We start from the raw sequence: 19811 nt of genomic DNA on the forward strand, positions 1-19811 counted from the left end.
GGTACCCATTGCGGGTACGGAGGCTGGAGCCCACATGCTGTTTTCCTTCCCCATCCCCCCTCAGGGCTCTGGGTGAAGTGGGATCTTACAGGTCTCCAGGCACTGAGACCGGGCTCCATCCACAGACCCAGAGAACCTGCTGGATATGGAGCTGAGTATCGTCAGGGACAGGCCCTGCTACATTAAGGTACTCTGTGTCCCCGGGCAAGCGCGCACACACACACCAGCATTGCTGGGAGTGTTAGTGCGCCGGGGGCAACAGCGCAGAGCGCTCGTGCTATTAGTCACTACAGCTTTGCTGAGTGACTTTATGTATTGGGAACTGCCGCGCCGGCCGTTGCTGGGTGTTTTTTACATTGTGGCGCGGCTGGGACTTGTGGTGCGCCGGGGACTTCCGCGCTGGCCGTGCACATGGACGGCCGCGCTTATTACTCCAGTCCCCGGCTTTGCGGCCTAGTTTTCGTTTCGTTCCCGCCTCCAGCCCTGCCAGTCAGGGGAGAGGCGGGACGCTGTACAGACAGTCAGCGCCGAGGGCTGGAGTCTGCTTTGCATTCTCCAGCCCCCTTTACTGGACACAGTGGGACGCCAGTTTCCCGCTCTTGTCTACGGCCCGCCCCTCGTCACACGAGCTGGAGAAGGACGCCGGCAGCCATTCCTGCACGCAGTCCGAGCTGGGGAACGGAGACATGCTCTGGGCAACCAACACAGGGCTCTGGCGACCACACACCCGCGTTATAGGCGGGCGGTAAGCAGCACCTGAAGTGCTGACCCCACTAAATACCGAAGTGTCCATTTGTATTTTATGCTTGTAGGCTATACAAAAAAGCATGGGTGCCACTGCACTGTAGGTCGCTATCTTTGGCTATATGCCCTTCTAGATGGCGAGATAACAGCAGCAAAAACGCAAGGGTGCTAAGGCACAACGCAAGGGTGCTAAGGCACAGGTTTTCTAGGCTGCTTGTATGTACTTATGCTTGTATGCTATACATTGCACTGTACGGTCGCTACTCTTGGCTATATTCTCCTAGAGGGCTGGACAACAGCAGCAAAAAAGCATGGGTGCCAAGGCACAGGCTTTCTATGCTGCTTGTATTGCATGTGCTGAAAGTGTTTATGCTTGTATGCTGTACATTGCATAGATGACTAGAATACAGCAGCAAAAAAGCAACACAGGCTTCTATGCTGCTTTTCCTGCATGTGATACTGTTCCACTGGCAGGTTCCACTGACCCCCATTGTGTGCAATGCTCCCCTGTAGCACTTGGTCAGCCGGGGTCTCTACTAGAGGTGGCCAAAGGAACCACCTGTGAACCCTGTCCAGGGACAGGGACGGAGATTGTCATGGGATGGAGACTTTGCAGTCCAGACAGGCCATGGGCAATCTTGATTAATGCTCCCTGGCCACCCTCATTTGGAACGTACTCAGTGCTCCGGGGGGGTCCCAGGCATTCCAGGGTGAAGGCTCTGACACGGACGGCAGTCCCAGACAGCCTAAGCTAGCTCGCTGGGTGCGACACTCGGCTTCATCACTGGTCAAGGTCCCAGCAGGACGACTCTCTGTATGATGAGGCAGACGTAGCTGATCAGGGCTTTGGTCCTGACACCGCTCTCAATCCGGATACACCGGATGGTGACGCCATAGTGAATGATCTTATAGCGTCCATCAATGGAATGTTGCATATTTCTCCCTCAGCTCCCCCAGTGGAGGAGTCAGCTTCACAGCAGGAGAAATCCTTTTTCAGTACTCATGCGTAGATTGAGTACTTTTTCTGACCACGCTGACTTCATAGACGCAGTTCAGAAACACCACGCTTACCAGATAAACGTTTTCTCCAAACGTTTTAAGCATGCACGTTATTCCTTTACCCTGATGTGGTACAGCCCTGGACCCAGGGTCCAAAGGTGGATCTCCCAATCTCCAGGCTTGCGGCTAGATCCATAGTTGCAGTGGAGATGGGAATTCACTTAAAGATGCCATTGACAGACAGATAGACCTCTGGTTGAAATCTGTCTGTGAAGCTATCAGCGTGTCGGTTGCTCCGGCATTCGCAGCCGTATGGGCACCCTAACCTATTTCAGCTGGTCTTGCGCAGCTGGTCTTGAGCACATGTACATCTGTGCCGCAGGTGGTGTCCTGAACCTCGCAATGTCTGCATTGCGACTTACCCTAGTAATGCTGTCCTGGGGGGACAGTCGAGGTTGGTCCTTCCCAGGCTCGGGCAAGTCCCAATTGTCCTCGTCTAAAAGGGCTCAAAAGGCTCAGAGAGGCTCAGATTCCGGCCGGGCACATTCACGCCCAAGGAAGGCAGCAGGAGGAACCGCTACCAAGGCGATCTCCTCATGTATTTCAGCTCTCTCTCCCCGCATCCGCGGTTGGTGGCAGAATCTCCCGCTTCTGGGTACATTTAGCTGCCACAGGTCACAGACCGGTGGGTGAGAGACATTTTGTCTCACGTGTACAGGATAGAGCTCTGTTCTCGTCCTCCGGCTCGATTCTTCAGAACTTCCCCCCCCCCCCCTCCCACCGAGCCGATGCTCTTCTGCAGGCAGAAGGAGTGGTAATCCCTGTTCCTCTTCAGGAACAAGACACGGTTTTTTCCTCCAATCTTATTGGGGTGCCAAAAAAGGGTGGCTTTTCCGTTCCGTTCTGGACCTAAAACTGCTCACCAAGCACGTGAAGGCCAGGCGGTTCCGGATGTAACCCTCCGCTCCGTCATTGCCTCACTGTCTCAAGGAGATTTCCTAGCATCAATAGACATCAGGATGCTTATCTCCACGTGCCGATTGCTCCAGAGCACCAGCGTTTGCTACGTTTCGTTATTGAAGACGAGCATCTTCAGTGCGTAACACTGCCCTTCGGTCTGGCGACAGCCCTACGGGTTTTCACCAAGTTCAGGGCAGCAGTGGGAGCAGTCCTGCACTCTCAGGGTCACTCTGTGATCCTTACTGGACGATCCACTTGCCAAGGCACCCTCTCAAGAGGCATGCCGACACAGCCTGAACGTGGCGCTGGAGACTCTCCAGAGTTTCGGGTGGATCATCAACTTTTCAAGGTTACATCGGGCACCGACCCAATCGCTGACATATCTGGGCATGGAGTTTCACACTCCCTCAGCGATAGTGAAGCTTCCGCTGGACAAGCAGCGTTCACTACAGACGGGGGTGCAGTCTCTCCTTCAAGGCCAGTCACACCCCTTAAGACGCCTCATGCAGAGGCAGTCACTTTCGCGCAGTTTCATCTGCGTCCACTTCAATGGGACAGGCTTTGCCAATGGGTTGGGGAGTCGACGTCCCTAGAAAGGAACGCTTCCCTTCTCAGACGGTCAAGGACTCTCTCCAGAGGAGTCCATCCTTCAGATCAATGTTCTGGAAATCTGGGCAGTGCATCTTGCCCTGCAAGCCTTCCAGCAGTGGCTGGAAGGAAAACAGATCCGAATTCAGTCGGACAATTCCACAGCGGTGGCAGACATCGCCCACCAAGGCGGAACACGCATCGCCAAGCCTACCAGGCAATCCGGCGGATTCTGATGTGGGTGGGGGACAGAGCATCCACCATATCCGCAGTTCACATCCCGGGCGTAGAAAATTGGGAAGCAGACTTCCTCAGTCGCCTGGGCATGGACGCAGGGGAATGGCCTCTGCACCCAGTATGGTGTCAGGAAATCGGTAGCCGCTGGAGGATGCCGGACGTCGACCTAATGGCGTCTCGGCACAACAACAAGGTCCCGATTTTCATGGCGCGGTCTCACGAGCAAAGAGCTCTGGCGGCAGGCGCCCTAGTTCAGGATTGGTCGCAGTTCCAGCTACCCTATGTGTTTCCTACTCTGGCACTGTTGCCCAGAGTGCTACGCAAGCTCAGCTCCGCTTGCCGCCGCGCCATCCTCGTCGTCCCAGACTGACCGAGGAGGTCGTGGTCCCGGATCTGTGGCATCTCACGGTCGGCCAACCGTGGGCACTCTCAGACCGGCCAGACTTACTGTCCCAAGGGCCGTTCTTTCCACTGAATTCTACGGCCCTGATCCGGACTGTGTGGCCATCGAGTCCGAGATCCTAGCGTCTTCAGGATTATCTCAAGACGTCATTGCCACCATGAGACGGGCTAGGAAGCCGACGTCTGCCAAAATCTACCACAAGACGTGGAAGTTATTCTTATCTTGGTGCTCTACTTAGGGAGTGTCTCCCTGGCCATTTGCATTGTCTCCTTTTTCCCCCCTTCCTGCATCTGGATTGGGAAAAGGTTTGTCGCTCGGCTCCCTTAAAGGACAAGTCGCAGCGCTGTCGGTATTCTTTCAGAAGCGCCTAGTACGACTTCCTCAGGTACGCACGTTCCTGCAGGAGGGTTATCACATTGTCCCTCCGTACAAGAGGCCGTCAGACCCATGGGATCTGCACAGGGTATTAATTGCTCTCTAGGAGCCGCCCTTCGAGCCTCTGAGGGTTGTTTTCACTTTCTCGACTTTCACAGAAAGTGGCCTTTCTGGTAGCGGTCACGTCTTTTCGGAGAGTGTCCGAACTAGCAGCGCGGTCATCCAAAGCTCCCTTCCTGGTGTTCACCAAGATAAGGTAGTGCTGCGTCCGATCCCAGAGTTTCTCCCTAAGGTGGTATCCCCTTTTTATCACAATCAGGATATCTCCTTACCTTCCTTTTATCCATTTCATCGATATGTAATGGCTTTGCATTGTTGGATCTGGTGTAGAGCACCCAGAATCTACATTCCCGCACGGCGCTCCTGCGCCGCTCGGATGCACTCTTTGTCCTTGTCACTGGTCAGCGCAAGGGATCGCAGGCTGCAACATCCACCCTGGCTCAATGGATCAAGGAACCAATCCTTGAAGCCTACCGTTCTGCTGGGCTTCCGGTTCCATCAGGGCTGAAGGCCCATTCTACCAGAGCCGTGGGTGCGTCCTGGGCATTACGGCACCAGGCTACGGCTCAACAGGTGTGCCAGGCAGCTACCTGGTCGAGTCTGCACACTTTCACCAAACATTATCAGGTGCATACCTATGCTTCGGCGGACGCCAGCCTAGGTAGAAGAGTCCTGCAGGCGGCAGTTGCCTCCCCGTAGGGGAAGGCTGTCTTGCAGCTCGAACATGAGGTATTTCTTTACCCACCCAGGGACAGCTTTTGGACGTCCCAATCGTCTGGGTCTCCCAATGGAGCGCCGAAGAAGAAGGGAATTTTGTTACTTACCGTAAATTCCTTTTCTTCTAGCTCCTATTGGGAGACCCAGCACCCGCCCTGTTGTCCTTCGGGATTTTTGGTTGTTTTCGGGTACACATGTTGTTCATGTTGAATGGTTTTCAGTTCTCCGATGTTACTTCGGAGTGAATTTGTTTAAACCAGTTATTGGCTTTCCTCCTTCTTGCTTTTGCACTAAAACTGGTGAGCCAGTGATCCCACTGGGGGTGTATAGCCAGAAGGGGAGGGGCCTTACACTTTTTAGTGTAATGCTTTGTGTGGCCTCCGGAGGCAGTAGCTATACACCCAATCGTCTGGGTCTCCCAATAGGAGCTAGAAGAAAAGGAATTTACGGTAAGTAACAAAATTCCCTTCTTTCAATATTTTGTTGCGAATCCTTTGGAGGCAATCACTGCCTTAAGTCTGGAACCCATGGACATCACCAAACGCTGGGTTTCCTCCTTCTTAATGCTTTGCCAGGCCTTTACAGCCGCAGCCTTCAGGTCTTGCTTGTTTGTGGGTCTTTCCGTCTTAAGTCTGGATTTGAGCAAGTGAAATGCATGCTCAATTGGGTTAAGATCTGGTGATTGACATGGCCGTTGCAGAATGTTCCACTTTTTTGCACTCATGAACTCCTGGGTAGCTTTGGCTGTATGCTTGGGGTCATTGTCCATCTGTACTATGAAGCGCCGTCCGATCAACTTTGCGGCATTTGGCTGAATCTGGGCTGAAAGTATATCCCTGTACACTTCAGAATTCATCCGGATACTCTTGTCTGCTGTTATGTCATCAATAAACACAAGTGACCCAGTGCCATTGAAAGCCATGCATGCCCATGCCATCACGTTGCCTCCACCATGTTTTACAGAGGATGTGGTGTGCCTTGGATCATGTGCCGTTCCCTTTCTTCTCCAAACTTTTTTCTTCCCATCATTCTGGTACAGGTTGATCTTTGTCTCATCTGTCCATAGAATACTTTTCCAGAACTGAGCTGGCTTCATGAGGTGTTTTTCAGCAAATTTAACTCTGGCCTGTCTATTTTTGGAATTGATGAATGGTTTGCATCTAGATGTGAACCCTTTGTATTTACTTTCATGGAGTCTTCTCTTTACTGTTGACTTAGTGACAGATACACCTACTTCACTGAGAGTGTTCTGGACTTCAGTTGATGTTGTGAACGGGTTCTTCTTCACCAAAGAAAGTATGCGGCTATCATCCACCACTGTTGTCATCCGTGGACGCCCAGGCCTTTTTGAGTTCCCAAGCTCACCAGTCAATTTCTTTTTTCTCAGAATGTACCCGACTGTTGATTTTGCTACTCCAAGCATGTCTGCTATCTCTCTGATGGATTGTTCTTTGTCGCTCCATTGGGAGACCCAGACAATTGGGTGTATAGCTTCTGCCTCCGGAGGCCACACAAAGTATTACACTTTAAAAAGTGTAACCCCTCCCCTCTGCCTATACACCCTCCCGTGGATCACGGGCTCCTCAGTTTTATGCTTTGTGTGGAAGGAGGCACACATCCACTCATGCATTCTCATACTTAGTTATGTCGGTTGGAAGAAAAGAGGGTCCCCACGGGGCCCCCGGCATGTTCCCTTCTCACCCCACTACGTCGGCGGTGTTGTTAAGGTTGAAGTACCCATTGCGGGTACACAGGCTGGAGCCACATGCCGTCTCCTTCACCATCCCTTATGCGGCTCTGGGAGAAGTGGGATCCTAAGCGGTCATCCATTTACTGGGACCGTGCTCCATCCGCAGCCCCTGTGGGAAACTGCCGGACCGGAGCCTCTTCATCCTCAGGGACCGGGCCCTGCAACTCAAAGGTACTCTGTGTCCCCATAGGGGACTGTGCAGGGAGCGCGCACCTTCTTCCCGGAAGCCGCGGCAGCTGCTGAATTGAGGAGGCCGGTGGACTTCCGCGCCGACCGTGCCTGCTTGTCGGGCGCGGTCCGGTCTCAAATTTAGTCCCTGGCTTCATCGCGGCCTAGTCGCAAAAATCCCGCCCCCGGGCCTGCCTGTCAGGGGTAAGGGCGGGATTACCGACCTGACGTCGGATGTGAGGGCTGGAGCATCCTGCATGTTTTCCTCCCCCCTCACTGATCACTGTGGGGACCCCAGATTCCCGCACTTTGCTGGCGCCGCCCACGGCTCCACTCCTCCCCTGAGAGCTCCGGCAGCCATTTTTTGGCATTCTGCCGGTGGAGGATTCTCAGTGAACAACTCTGCAGCTCCGGGGGATCCAAGGCAGGGAATCTGGAGGACACACTCCGCTCGTTAGCGGTCGGTAAGCCACACCGGTCACCCGGTGCTGGTCCCCCTTGGGTGCCGGAATAGATATATATATATATATATCTGTTCGGTCGGGCTGTATACCCCTTTCCCATATACCCTCAGTGATCACTCTCCTAGGAGACAACAGCATGTCGTCCACAAGGAGCAAAGCTGCTAAGGCACAGGGTTTTTTTGCGGCCTGTACCTCTTGTGGGGCTATGTTACCTGCGGGTTCCACCTACCCTCACTGTGAGCAATGCTCGACCCCTGTTAAGCTTGCTCAGCCGGAGCCTCGGACACTGGTGGGCCCCTCGGCTCATGTAGACCCCCCTGCTCCCCCTGACCAGGCTGCAGGGACAGAGTTCGCCTCTTTTGCTAAGAAACTCTCTGACTCACTTTCTCAATCCATTGCACAGTCTATGGACAAATGGTCTTCTAAGCTGCTAGAGGCTTTGCAGTCCAGACCGGACCTTTCACAGGCCCCGGCCCCTGTTAGCTCGTCGCCTCCAGGCCCCTCTCGGTCCGCGCCGCAGCGCGCTCCCAGGTTGGCCCCTCGGTCTCAGGAGGAGGACTCGTGCCCGGACCGCAGTCCTAGACCGGCTAAGCGGGCTCGCTGGGACTCTTCCCCGACTTCCTCTCGCTGCTCGGGATCCCAGCTTGAGGACTCTCTGGAGAACGAGGCGGACATCGCAGCTCAGGGCTCTGACCCTGACGTTGCCCTTAACCTTGATACACCTGAGGGGGATGCCTTAGTAAATGATCTTATCTCGTCCATCAACCAGGTGTTGGATCTCTCTCCCCCGCCTCCTCCTGTAGAGGAGTCGGCGTCTCAGCAGGAGAAACACCAGTTTCGGTTCCCCCAAACGTACACGCAATACGTTTTTTGATCACTCTAACTTCAGGGATGCTGTCCAAAAACCCGGAGCGGTCCCGGACAAGCGCTTTGCTAAACGCCTCACGGACACGCGTTACCCCTTCCCATCTGAAGTCGTTAAGGGTTGGGCTCACTGTCCCAAGGTGGATCCTCCAGTCTCCAGATTGGCGGCTAGATCCGCGGTGTCGGTTGCAGATGGCTCATCCCTAAAGGATGCCACTGACAGACAGAGCTCCTGGTGAAGTCCATCTATGAGGCCACGGGTGCGTCCTTTGCCCCCCGGCCTTTGCAGCTGTGTGGGCACTCTAAGCTATCTCTGCTTGTCTGACTGAGATTAATGCTGTCACACGTAATTCTGCTCCGCAAGTTGCGTCTTTGACCTCTCAGGCGTCAGCCTTTTCGTCCTATGCCATGAACGCCGTCCTGGACTCGGCTAGCCGTACGGCTGTAGCATCCGCTAACTCTGTGGCAGTCCGCAGGGCCATGTGGCTGCGCGAATGGAAGGCAGACTCTGCTTCCAAGAGGTTCTTAACCGATTTGCCGTTCTCTGGCGACCGTTTGTTTGGCGAACGATTGGATGAGATTATTAAGGAATCCAAAGGAAAGGATTCCTCCTTACCCCAGGCCAAACCTAAGGGACAACAGAGAAAAATTCAATCGAGATTTCGGTCCTTTCGTCCCTCCGCCAAGTCCCAATCCTCTTCGTCCAACAGGCCGGAGAAAGGCCAGAGGAACTCTTATGCGTGGCGATCCAAGTCTCGCCCACAAAAGGCCGCAGGAGGCACTGCCTCCAAGACGGCTTCCTCATGACTCTCGGCCTCCCCTGGCCGCATCCTCGGTCGGTGGCAGGCTCTCCTGCCTTGGCGACGCCTGGTGGCCACATGTTCAAGACCGATGGGTGAGAGACATTCTGTCTCATGGTTACAGGATAGAGTTCAGCTCTCGTCCTGCGGCTCGTTTCTTCAGAACCTCTCCGCCCCCGGCAGTGGCCGCTCTAAAGATGGAAGGAGTTGTGATCCCCGTTCCCCTTCAGGAACGTGGTCGCGGATTTTACTCCAACTTGTTCGTGGTGCCAAAAAAGGACGGGTCATTCCGTCCCGTTCTGGACCTCAAGCTGCTCAACAGACATGTGAAACCAGACGGTTCCGGATGGAATCTCTCCGCTCGGTCATCGCCTCGATGTCACAAGGAGACTTCCTAGCATCGATCGACATCAAGGATGCTTATCTCCATGTACCGATCGCGCCCGAGCATCAACGTTTCCTGCGTTTCGCCATCGGGGACGAACACCTCCAGTTCGTGGCATTGCCTTTCGGCTTGGCGACAGCCCCACGGGTTTTCACCAAAGTCATGGCATCCGTTGTTTCGGTCCTGCATTCTCAGGGCCACTTGGTGATTCCCTACTTGGACGATCTCCTAGTCAGGGCCCCGTCTCGGGTGGCGTGTCAACAAAGCCTATCTGTCGCTCTGGCGACTCTCCAGCGGTTCGGGTGGATCATCAACTTCCCGAAATCCAAGTTGACACCGACCCAATCACTGACGTACCTTGGGATGGAGTTTCATACCCAGAAAGCGTTAGTCAAGCTTCCGAGCGACAAACCGCTTTCTCTGCAGGCAGTCCGTCACACCCCTTAAGGCGCCTCATGCACTTCCTGGGGAAGATGGTGGCAGCTATAGAGGCAGTCCCGTTCACGCAATTCCATCTTCGGCCACTCCAATGGGACATTCTCCGCAAATGGGACAGGAGTACGGCTTCCCTCGACAGGAACGTCTCTTTCCCTTGCAACCAAGACGTCACTTCAGTGGTGGCTCCTTCCCAATTCTCTGGCGCAGGGAAAATCCTTCCTACCCCCAACCTGGGCTGTGGTCACCACGGACGCGAGCCTGTCAGGTTGGGGAGCGTTTTTTCTCCACCACAGGGCTCAGGGAACCGGGACTCCGATAGTCATCCCTTCAGATCAATATTCTGGAGATAAGAGCAGTGTATCTAGCCCTATTGGCTTTTCATCGGTGGCTGGAGGGCAAGCAGATCTGTATCCAGTCGGACAACGCCACTGCCGTCGCATACATCAACCACCAAGGCGGCACTCGCAGTCGTCAAGCCTTCCAGGAAGTCCGACGGATTCTGCAGTGGGTGGAGGCCACAGCCTCCACCATCTCCGCAGTTCACATCCCTGGCGTAGAAAACTGGGAAGCAGATTTTCTCAGTCGTCAGGGCATGGACGCGGGGGAATGGTCTCTGCACCCAGACGTGTTTCGAGAGATCTGTCGCCGCTGGGGAACGCCGGACGTCGATCTCATGGCGTCACGGCACAACAACAAAGTCCCGGCATTCATGGCACGGTCTCAGGATATCAGAGCTCTGGCGGCGGACGCGTTAGTTCAGGATTGGTCACAGTTTCGACTGCCTTATGTGTTTCCTCCTCTGGCGATGCTGCCCAGAGTGCTACGCAAGATCAGGTCTGACTGCCGTCGCGCCATTCTCGTCGCTCCAGACTGGCCGAGGCGGTCGTGGTACCCGGATCTGTGGCATCTCACGGTGGGTCAACCGTGGGCGCTTCCAGACCGCCCAGACTTGCTGTCACAAGGCCCGTTTTTCCATCTGAATTCTGTGGCCCTCAACCTGACTGTGTGGCCATTGAGTCCTGGCTCCTAGCGTCTTCAGGGTTATCTCAGGATGTCATTGCCACCATGAGACAGGCCAGGAAGCCTACGTCCGCCAAGATATATTATAGGTCTTTGCAAATCTTCCTATCCTGGTGCGCTAATAACGGTTTTCCTCCATGGCCGTTTGCCTTACCCACTTTTCTTTCATTCCTTCAATCTGGAATGGACAAGGGTTTGTCACTCGGCTCTCTCAAGGGCCAAGTATCGGCGCTCTCCGTGTTTTTTCAAAAGCGTCTAGCCAGGCTTCCGCAGGTCCGCACGTTCCTGCAGGGAGTTTGCCACATAGTCCCACCTTACAAGCGTCCGCTGGAACCCTGGGATCTTAACAGGGTGCTAACGGCTCTTCAGAATCCACCTTTCGAGCCGCTGCGGGATGTCTCTCTATCACGTCTTTCGCAGAAGGTGGCCTTCCTAGTGGCAATCGCATCACTTCGGAGAGTGTCTGAGCTAGCAGCGCTGTCATGCAAAGCCCCCTTCCTGGTGTTTCACCAGGATAAGGTGGTTCTGCGTCCGGTCCCGGAATTTCTCCCTAAGGTGGTATCCCCTTTTCATCTCAATCAGGATATCTCCTTGCCTTCATTTTGCCCTAATCCAATTCACCAGTGTGAAAAGGATTTGCACTCTTTGGATCTTGTGAGAGCACTCCGGTTCTACGTGTCTCGCACGGCGCCCCTGCGTCGTTCAGATGCGCTCTTTGTCCTTGTCGCTGGCCAGCGTAAGGGCTCGCAGGCTTCCAAGTCAACCTTGGCTCGGTGGATCAAGGAACCGATTCTCGAAGCCTACCGTTCTTCTGGGCTTCCGCTTCCTTCAGGGCTGAAAGCCCATTCTACCAGAGCCGTGGGTGCGTCCTGGGCATTGCGGCACCGGGCTACGGCTCAGCAGGTGTGTCAGGCAGCTACGTGGTCGAGTCTGCACACTTTCACGAAACACTATCAAGTGCATACCTATGCTTCGGCAGACGCCAGTCTAGGTAGGCGAGTCCTTCAGGCGGCGGCTGCACACCTGTAAGAGGGGGCCGTTTTTCGGCTCTTTTTTTATTGAGGTATTCTTTTACCCACCCAGGGACTGCTCTTGGACGTCCCAATTGTCTGGGTCTCCCAATGGAGCGACAAAGAAGGGAATTTTGTTTACTTACCGTAAATTCCTTTTCCTCTAGCTCCTATTGGGAGACCCAGCACCCGCCCCTGTACCCTTCGGGCTGGTTGTTCTTTTGTGTACACATGTTGTTCATGTTGAATTGTTCTTTTGGTTCATGGTTTTCAGTTCTCCGAACATCCTTCGGATTGCATTTACCCTAGACCAATTTATAAGTTTTCTCCTTCCTGCTTTTGCACCAAAACTGAGGAGCCCGTGATCCACGGGAGGGTGTATAGGCAGAGGGGAGGGGGTTACACTTTTTAAAGTGTAATACTTTGTGTGGCCTCCGGAGGCAGAAGCTATACACCCAATTGTCTGGGTCTCCCAATAGGAGCTAGAAGAAAAGGAATTTACGGTAAGTAAACAAAATTCCCTTTCTTTTTTTTCAGCCTCAGGATGTTCTGCTTCACCTCAATTGAGAGTTCCTTAGACCGCATGTTGTCTGGTCGCAGCAGCTTCCAAATGCAAAACCACACACCTGTAATCAACCCCAGACCTTTTAACTACTTCATTGATTACAGGTTAACGAGGGAGACGCCTTCAGAGTTAATTGCAGCCCTTAGAGTCTCTTGTCCAATTACTTTTGGTCCCTTTAAAAAGAGGAGAATATGCATTACAGAGCTATGATTCCTAAACCCTTTCTCCGATTTGGATGTGAAAACTCTCATATTGCAGCTGGGAGTGTGCACTTTCAGCCCATGATATATATATATATATATATATATATATATATATATATATATATATATATATATATATTTCTTTGTCGCTCCATTGGGAGACCCAGACAATTGGGTGTATAGGCTATGCCTCCGGAGGCCACACAAAGTATTACACTAAAAGTGTAAAGCCCCTCCCCTTCTGCCTATACACCCCCCGTGCTCCCACGGGCTCCTCAGTTTTTATGCTTTGTGCGAAGGAGGCAGACATGCACGCATAGCTCCACAGCTTAGTCAGCAGCAGCTGCTGACTATGTCGGATGGAAGAAAAGAGGGCCCATAACAGGGCCCCCAGCATGCTCCCTTCTCACCCCACTCTTGTCGGCGGTGTTGTTAAGGTTGAGGTATCCATTGCGGGTACGGAGGCTGGAGCCCACATGCTGTTTTCCTTCCCCATCCCCTTTAGGGCTCTGGGTGAAGTGGGATCCTAATCGGTCTCCAGGCACTGAGACCGTGCTCCATCCACAGCTCCCGGGGACTCTGCTGGATAAGGAGCCGAGTATCGTCAGGGAGAAGGCCCTGCTACTTTGAGGTACTCTGTGTCCCCGTGGGGACCGCGCACAGAAACACTCCAGCATTGCTGGGTGTGTTAGTGCGCCGGGGACCGCAGCGCTGACCGCGCTTGTGCCATCACACACTGCAGCGTGGCTGGGTGTGTTAGTTACTGGGGACTACCGCGCTGACCGCCGCTGCCAGTTTTACACTGCGGCGCGGCTGGGACTGTTAGTACGCCGGGGACTACCGCGCCGACCGAGCTTATACGCCGGCCGCGCTCATAACTATAGTCCCCGGCTTTTGCGGCCTAGTCTCATTCTTTCCCGCCCCCAGGCCTGCCAGTCAGGGGAAGGGCGGAACGCTGTACAGGAGTCAGCACTGAGGGCTGGAACATGCTTTGCATACTCCACCCCCCTCACTGTGCACAGTGGGGCACCAGTTTCCCGCACTTTATAGGGCACGCCCACGGCCCCCTCCTCTCCTCAGGACGCCGGCAGCCATTCCTGTCAGCTCTTCTGACGCTGGAGAGGGGAGACAGGCTCGGGGAGACCCAGGCAGGGATTCTGGTGACCACACAACCGCTTTGAGCGGGCGGTAAGCAGCACCTGAGGTGCTGGCCCCACTTGTGCAGAAGTGTACTTATAGATTATATGATTATAGGCTATACTTTACACTGTATGGTGCACGGTTGATTTTTTTGGCTATATACCCTCCTGGATTGCTCAGGGGAGACAACAGCATGGCGTCCACAAGAAGCAAGGGTGCCAAAACACAGGCTTACTATGCTGCCTGCGCCGCATGTACGGCTATACTACCGGCAGGTTCCACTGACCCTCATTGTGTGCAATGTTCGGCCCCTGTGGCACTTGTTCAGCCGGGGCCTCTAAGGGTGGCCCAGGGGGAACCACCTGCTAACACTGTCCAGGTGACAGGGACGGAGTTTGCAGTTTTTACTGATAGACTTTCTGGGACTATGGCTAAGATACTAGAAGCTTTGCAGTCCAGACCGGTATCTCAGACCATGGGCACTGTGGAATCATTGCTCCCTGGTTCCCCTCAGTTGGAACAACAATGTCCTCCCGGGGTGTCTCATAGATCCCAGGGTGAGGTCTCTGACACGGACCGCAGCCCCAGACCGCCTAAGCGAGCTCGCTGGGAAATCCCCTCGACATCATCACATTGTTCAGGGTCTTAGCGGGAGGACTCTCTGTATGATGAAGCGGAGGTAGCTGATCAGGATTCTGATCCTGAGGCCGCTCTCAACCTTGATACTCCTGATGGGGACGCCATAGTGAATGATCTTATCGCGTCCATCAATCAAATGTTGGATATTTCTCCCTCAGCTCCTCCAATAGAGGAGTCAGCTTCTCAGCAGGAGAAATTCCGTTTCAGGTTTCCCAAGCGTACAACGAGTGTTTCTGGACCACTCTGACTTCAGAGAGGCAGTCCAGAAACACCGAGCTTGTCCAGATAAGCGTTTTTCCAAGCGCCTTAAGGATACACGTTATCCCTTCCCCCCTGACGTGGTCAAGGGCTGGACTCAGTGTTCCAAGGTGGATCCTCCAATCTCCAGACTGGCGGCTAGATCCATAGTTGCAGTTGAAGATGGGGCTTCACTCAAGGATGCCACTGACAGACAGATGGAGCTCTGGTTGAAATCCATCTATGAAGCTATCGGCGCGTCTTTTGCTCCAGCATTCGCAGCCGTATGGGCACTCCAAGCTATCTCAGCGGGTCAAGCGCAAATTGACGCACTCACACGTACGTCTGCGCCGCAAGTGGCGTCCATAACCTCTCAAACGTCGGCATTTGCGTCCTACGCTATTAATGCTATCCTGGACTCTGCGAGCCGTACGGCGGTTGCAGCCGACAATTCGGTGGCAATACGCAGGGCCTTGTGGCTACGGGAATGGAAGGCAGATTCGGCTTCCAAAAAGTGCTTAACCGGTTTGCCATTTTCTGGCGACCGTTTGTTTGGTGAGAGATTGGATGAAATCATCAAACAATCCAAGGGAAAGTAAACATCCTTACCCCAGGCCAAACCAAACATACCCCAACAGAGGAGGGGACAGTCGAGGTTTCGGTCCTTTCGGGGTGCGGGCAGGTCCCAATTCTCCTCGTCCAAAAGGCGTCAGAAGGATCAGAGGAACTCCGATTCATGGCGGTCTAAGTCACGCCCAAAAAAGACCGCCGGAGGTGCCGCTACCAAGGCGGCTTCCTCATGACTTACGGCCTCCTCACACCGCATCCTCGGTCGGTGGCAGGCTCTCTCGCTTTTGCGACACCTGGCTGCCACAGGTAAAAGACCGTTGGGTGAGAGACATTCTGTCTCACGGTTACAGGATAGAGTTCAGCTCTCGTCCTCCGACTCGATTCTTCAGAACATCTCCGCCTCCCGAGCGAGCCGATGCTCTTCTGCAGGCGGTGGGCACTCTGAAGGCGGAAGGAGTGGTGGTCCCAGTTCCTTTTCAGCAACAGGGTCACGGTTTTTACTCCAACCTGTTTGTGGTCCCAAAGAAGGACGGGTCTTTCCGTCCTGTCCTGGACCTAAAACTGCTCAACAAACACGTAAAGACCAGGCGGTTCCGGATGGAATCCCTCCGCTCCGTCATCGCCTCAATGTCCCAAGGAGATTTCCTTGCATCGATCGATATCAAAGATGCTTATCTCCACGTACCGATTGCTCCAGAGCATCAGCGCTTCCTGCGCTTCGCCATAGGAGACGAACACCTTCAGTTCGCAGCACTGCCGTTCGGCCTGGCGACAGCCCCACGGGTTTTCACCAAGGTCATGGCTACAGTAGTTGCGGTCCTCCACTCTCAGGGTCACTCGGTGATCCCTTACTTAGACGATCTGCTGGTCAAGGCACCCTCTCAAGAGGCATGCCAACACAGCCTCAACGCTACTCTGGAGACTCTCCAGAGTTTCGGGTGGATCATCAATTTTCCAAAGTCAAATCTGACACCGGCCCAATCACTAACATATCTTGGCATGGAGTTTCATACTCTCTCAGCGATAGTGAAGCTTCCGCTGAACAAACAGCGTTCACTACAGACAGGGGTGCAATCTCTCCTTCAAGGCCAGTCGCACCCCCTGAGGCGCCTCATGCACTTCCTAGGGAAGATGGTAGCAGCAATGGAGGCAGTTCCTTTTGCGCAGTTTCATCTGCGTCCTCTTCAATGGGACATCCTACGCAAATGGGACAGGAAGCCGACGTCCCTCGACAGGAACGTCTCTCTCTCTCAGGCAACCAAAGCTTCCCTTCGGTGGTGGCTTCTTCCCACTTCATTATCGAAGGGGAAATCCTTCCTACCCCCATCCTGGGCGGTGGTCACGACGGACACGAGTCTGTCAGGGTGGGGAGCAGTTTTTCTCCACCACAGGGCCCAGGGTACGTGGACTCAGCAAGAGTCCAAACTCCAGATCAATGTTCTGGAGATCAGGGCAGTGTATCTTGCCCTAAAAGCGTTCCAGCAGTGGCTGGAAGGCAAGCAGATCCGAATTCAGTCGGACAACTCCACAGCGGTGGCTTACATCAACCACCAAGGGGGAACACGCAGTCGGCAAGCCTTCCAGGAAGTCCGGCGGATTTTGATGTGGGTGGAAGCCACGGCCTCCACCATCTCCGCAGTTCACATCCTGGGCGTGGAAAACTGGGAAGCAGACTTTCTCAGTCGCCAGGGCATGGACGCAGGGGAATGGTCCCTTCACCCGGACGTGTTTCAGGAGATCTGTTGCCGCTGGGGGATGCCGGACGTCGACCTAATGGCGTCCCGGCACAACAACAAGGTCACGGCATTCATGGCACGATCTCACGATCACGGAGCTCTGGCGGCAGACGCCTTAGTTCAGGATTGGTCGCAGTTTCAACTCCCTTATGTGTTTCCTCCGTTGGCACTGTTGCCCAGAGTGTTACGCAAGATCAGGGCCGACTGCCGCCACGCCATCCTCGTCGCTCCAGACTGGCCGAGGAGGTCGTGGTACCCGGATCTGTGGCATCTCACGGTCGGCCAACCGTGGGCACTACCAGACCGACCAGACTTGCTGTCTCAAGGGCCGTTTTTCCATCTGAATTCTGCGGCCCTCAACCTGACTGTGTGGCCATTGAGTCCTGGATCTTAGCGTCTTCAGGATTATCTCAAGAGGTCATTGCCACTATGAGACAGGCTAGGAAACCAACGTCCGCCAAGATCTACCACAGGACGTGGAAAATATTCCTGTCGTGGTGCTCTGCTCAGGGTTTTTCTCCCTGGCCATTTGCCTTGCCCACTTTTCTGTCTTTTCTTCAATCCGGATTGGAAAAGGGTTTGTCACTCGGCTCCCTTAAGGGACAAGTCTCTGCGCTTTCTGTGTTTTTTCAGAAGCGCCTGGCAAGACTTCCACAGGTACGCACGTTCCTGCAGGGGGTTTGTCACATCGTCCCTCCTTACAAGCGTCCGTTAGAACCCTGGGATCTGAACAGGGTGCTGATGGTTCTTCAGAAACCACCGTTCGAGCCAATGAGGGATATTTCTCTCGCACGCCTTTCGCAGAAAGTGGTTTTCCTAGTAGCAGTCACTTCACTTCGGAGAGTGTCTGAGCTAGCAGCGTTGTCATGCAAAGCCCCTTTCCTGGTGTTTCACCAGGACAAGGTGGTTCTGCGTCCGATTCCGGAATTTCTCCCTAAGGTGGTATCCCCCTTTCATCTCAATCAGGATATCTCCTTACCCTCTTTTTGTCCTCATCCAGTTCACCAATGTGAAAAGGATTTGCACTTGTTAGATCTGGTGAGAGCACTCAGATTCTACATTTTCCGATGAGCTCTTTGTCCTTGTCGCGGGCCAGCGTAAAGGGACACAAGCTTCCAAATCAACCCTGGCTAGGTGGATCAAGGAACCAATTCTCGAAGCTTATCGTTCCTCGGGGCTTCCGGTTCCCTCAGGGCTGAAGGCCCATTCTACCAGGGCTGTGGGAGCGTCCTGGGCCTTGCGGCACCAGGCTACGGCTCAGCAGGTGTGTCAGGCAGCTACCTGGTCGAGCCTGCACACTTTCACGAAACACTATCAGGTCCATACCTATGCTTCGGCAGATGCCAGCCTAGGTAGACGAGTCCTTCAGGCGGCGGTTGCACACCTGTAGGACGGAGCCGTTACGGCTCTATTATGAGGTATTATTTACCCACCCAGGGACTGCTTTTGGACGTCCCAATTGTCTGGGTCTCCCAATGGTGCGACAAAGAAGAAGGGAATTTTGTTTACTTACCGTAAATTCCTTTTCTTCTAGCTCCAATTGGGAGACCCAACACCCGCCCTTGTTTTTTTGTGTACACATGTTGTTCATGTTGAATGGTTTCAGTTCTCCGATATTCCTTCGGATTGAATTTACTTTAAACCAGTTTATAATTTTTTCCTCCTTCTTGCTTTTGCACCAAAACTGAGGAGCCCGTGGGAGCACGGGGGGTGTATAGGCAGAAGGGGAGGGGCTTTACACTTTTAGTGTAATACTTTGTGTGGCCTCCGGAGGCATAGCCTATACACCCAATTGTCTGGGTCTCCCAATTGGAGCTAGAAGAAAAGGAATTTACGGTAAGTAAACAAAATTCCCTTCTTCTGAACATGTTTTTGTAAACAGCTAAAATAACAAAACTTGTGTCACTGTCCAAATATTTCTGGCCCTGACTGTATAGGGGCCATGGGCGGCAGCATGGGAGCGCTATCTAACACAGGGGAATGTGTGAAATCCATGGGGGGCATAGGCAGCACAGGGGAACATATGCAATCCATAGGGGACCATAGGCAACACAGGGGAATGTTTGCAATCCATAGGCAGCACAGGGGAATGTATGCAATCCATAGGGGGCCATAGGCAGCACAGGGGAATGTGTGTCATCACAAGGGGGCTATATTCAATATAAAGGGGCCATATCCAGATTAAGGGGGCTAATTTTAGGATGGGGGGCTATGAGGGACATATACCCTATATAATTTTGTTAGAGGGACACTGTCATTATAAGATGGACCCCATTTAACAAAAAAAAATCTCTTTTCCTTCACCAAATTTGGGGGTGCGTCTTATAATCAGGTGCGTCTTATAAAGCGAAAAATACGGTGTATATATATCATTTTGGTCATTTTTAACTGACATGTTGAGATTGCCAAAAAATATATATATATTTTGTGATTGTGCAAACAATTCTTTGGAGAGTGCAATATTTAACTACTAATTCTTTTTTCTAGTGGGTGTGCAATATTTACATAAATTTTGAATTATTTTTTTGCACTGAGGACCCCTAGTGGTCAATTAATATATTCTTTATTCATTGGTGATACATGTGCTTTTAGGATGCATTTGGATGAAATTTTCCACGGCTTATCCCCTTTTGTATTTTTGTGTTTTTTGTTTGCTTTTTGATTTCGTTTTCAAATAAAGATATAATTTGATCTCAATTTCGGCTTTTTACTCTATGTTCTTTGTAGGATTTTGTTCTT

At 53.2% G+C, this 19811-nt stretch overlaps 1 protein-coding gene across 17 annotated transcripts in view; it reads left to right on the forward strand.

Moving 5' to 3' along the window:
• The window catches only part of MYCBP2 (MYC binding protein 2), a 481356-nt gene that overhangs the window by 449372 nt on the left and 12173 nt on the right, over positions 1-19811 (forward strand). The window lies entirely within an intron of this gene.

The sequence above is a fragment of the Anomaloglossus baeobatrachus genome, chromosome 2, assembly GCF_048569485.1.
Source record: "Anomaloglossus baeobatrachus isolate aAnoBae1 chromosome 2, aAnoBae1.hap1, whole genome shotgun sequence".
Lineage (NCBI taxonomy): Eukaryota > Metazoa > Chordata > Amphibia > Anura > Aromobatidae > Anomaloglossus > Anomaloglossus baeobatrachus.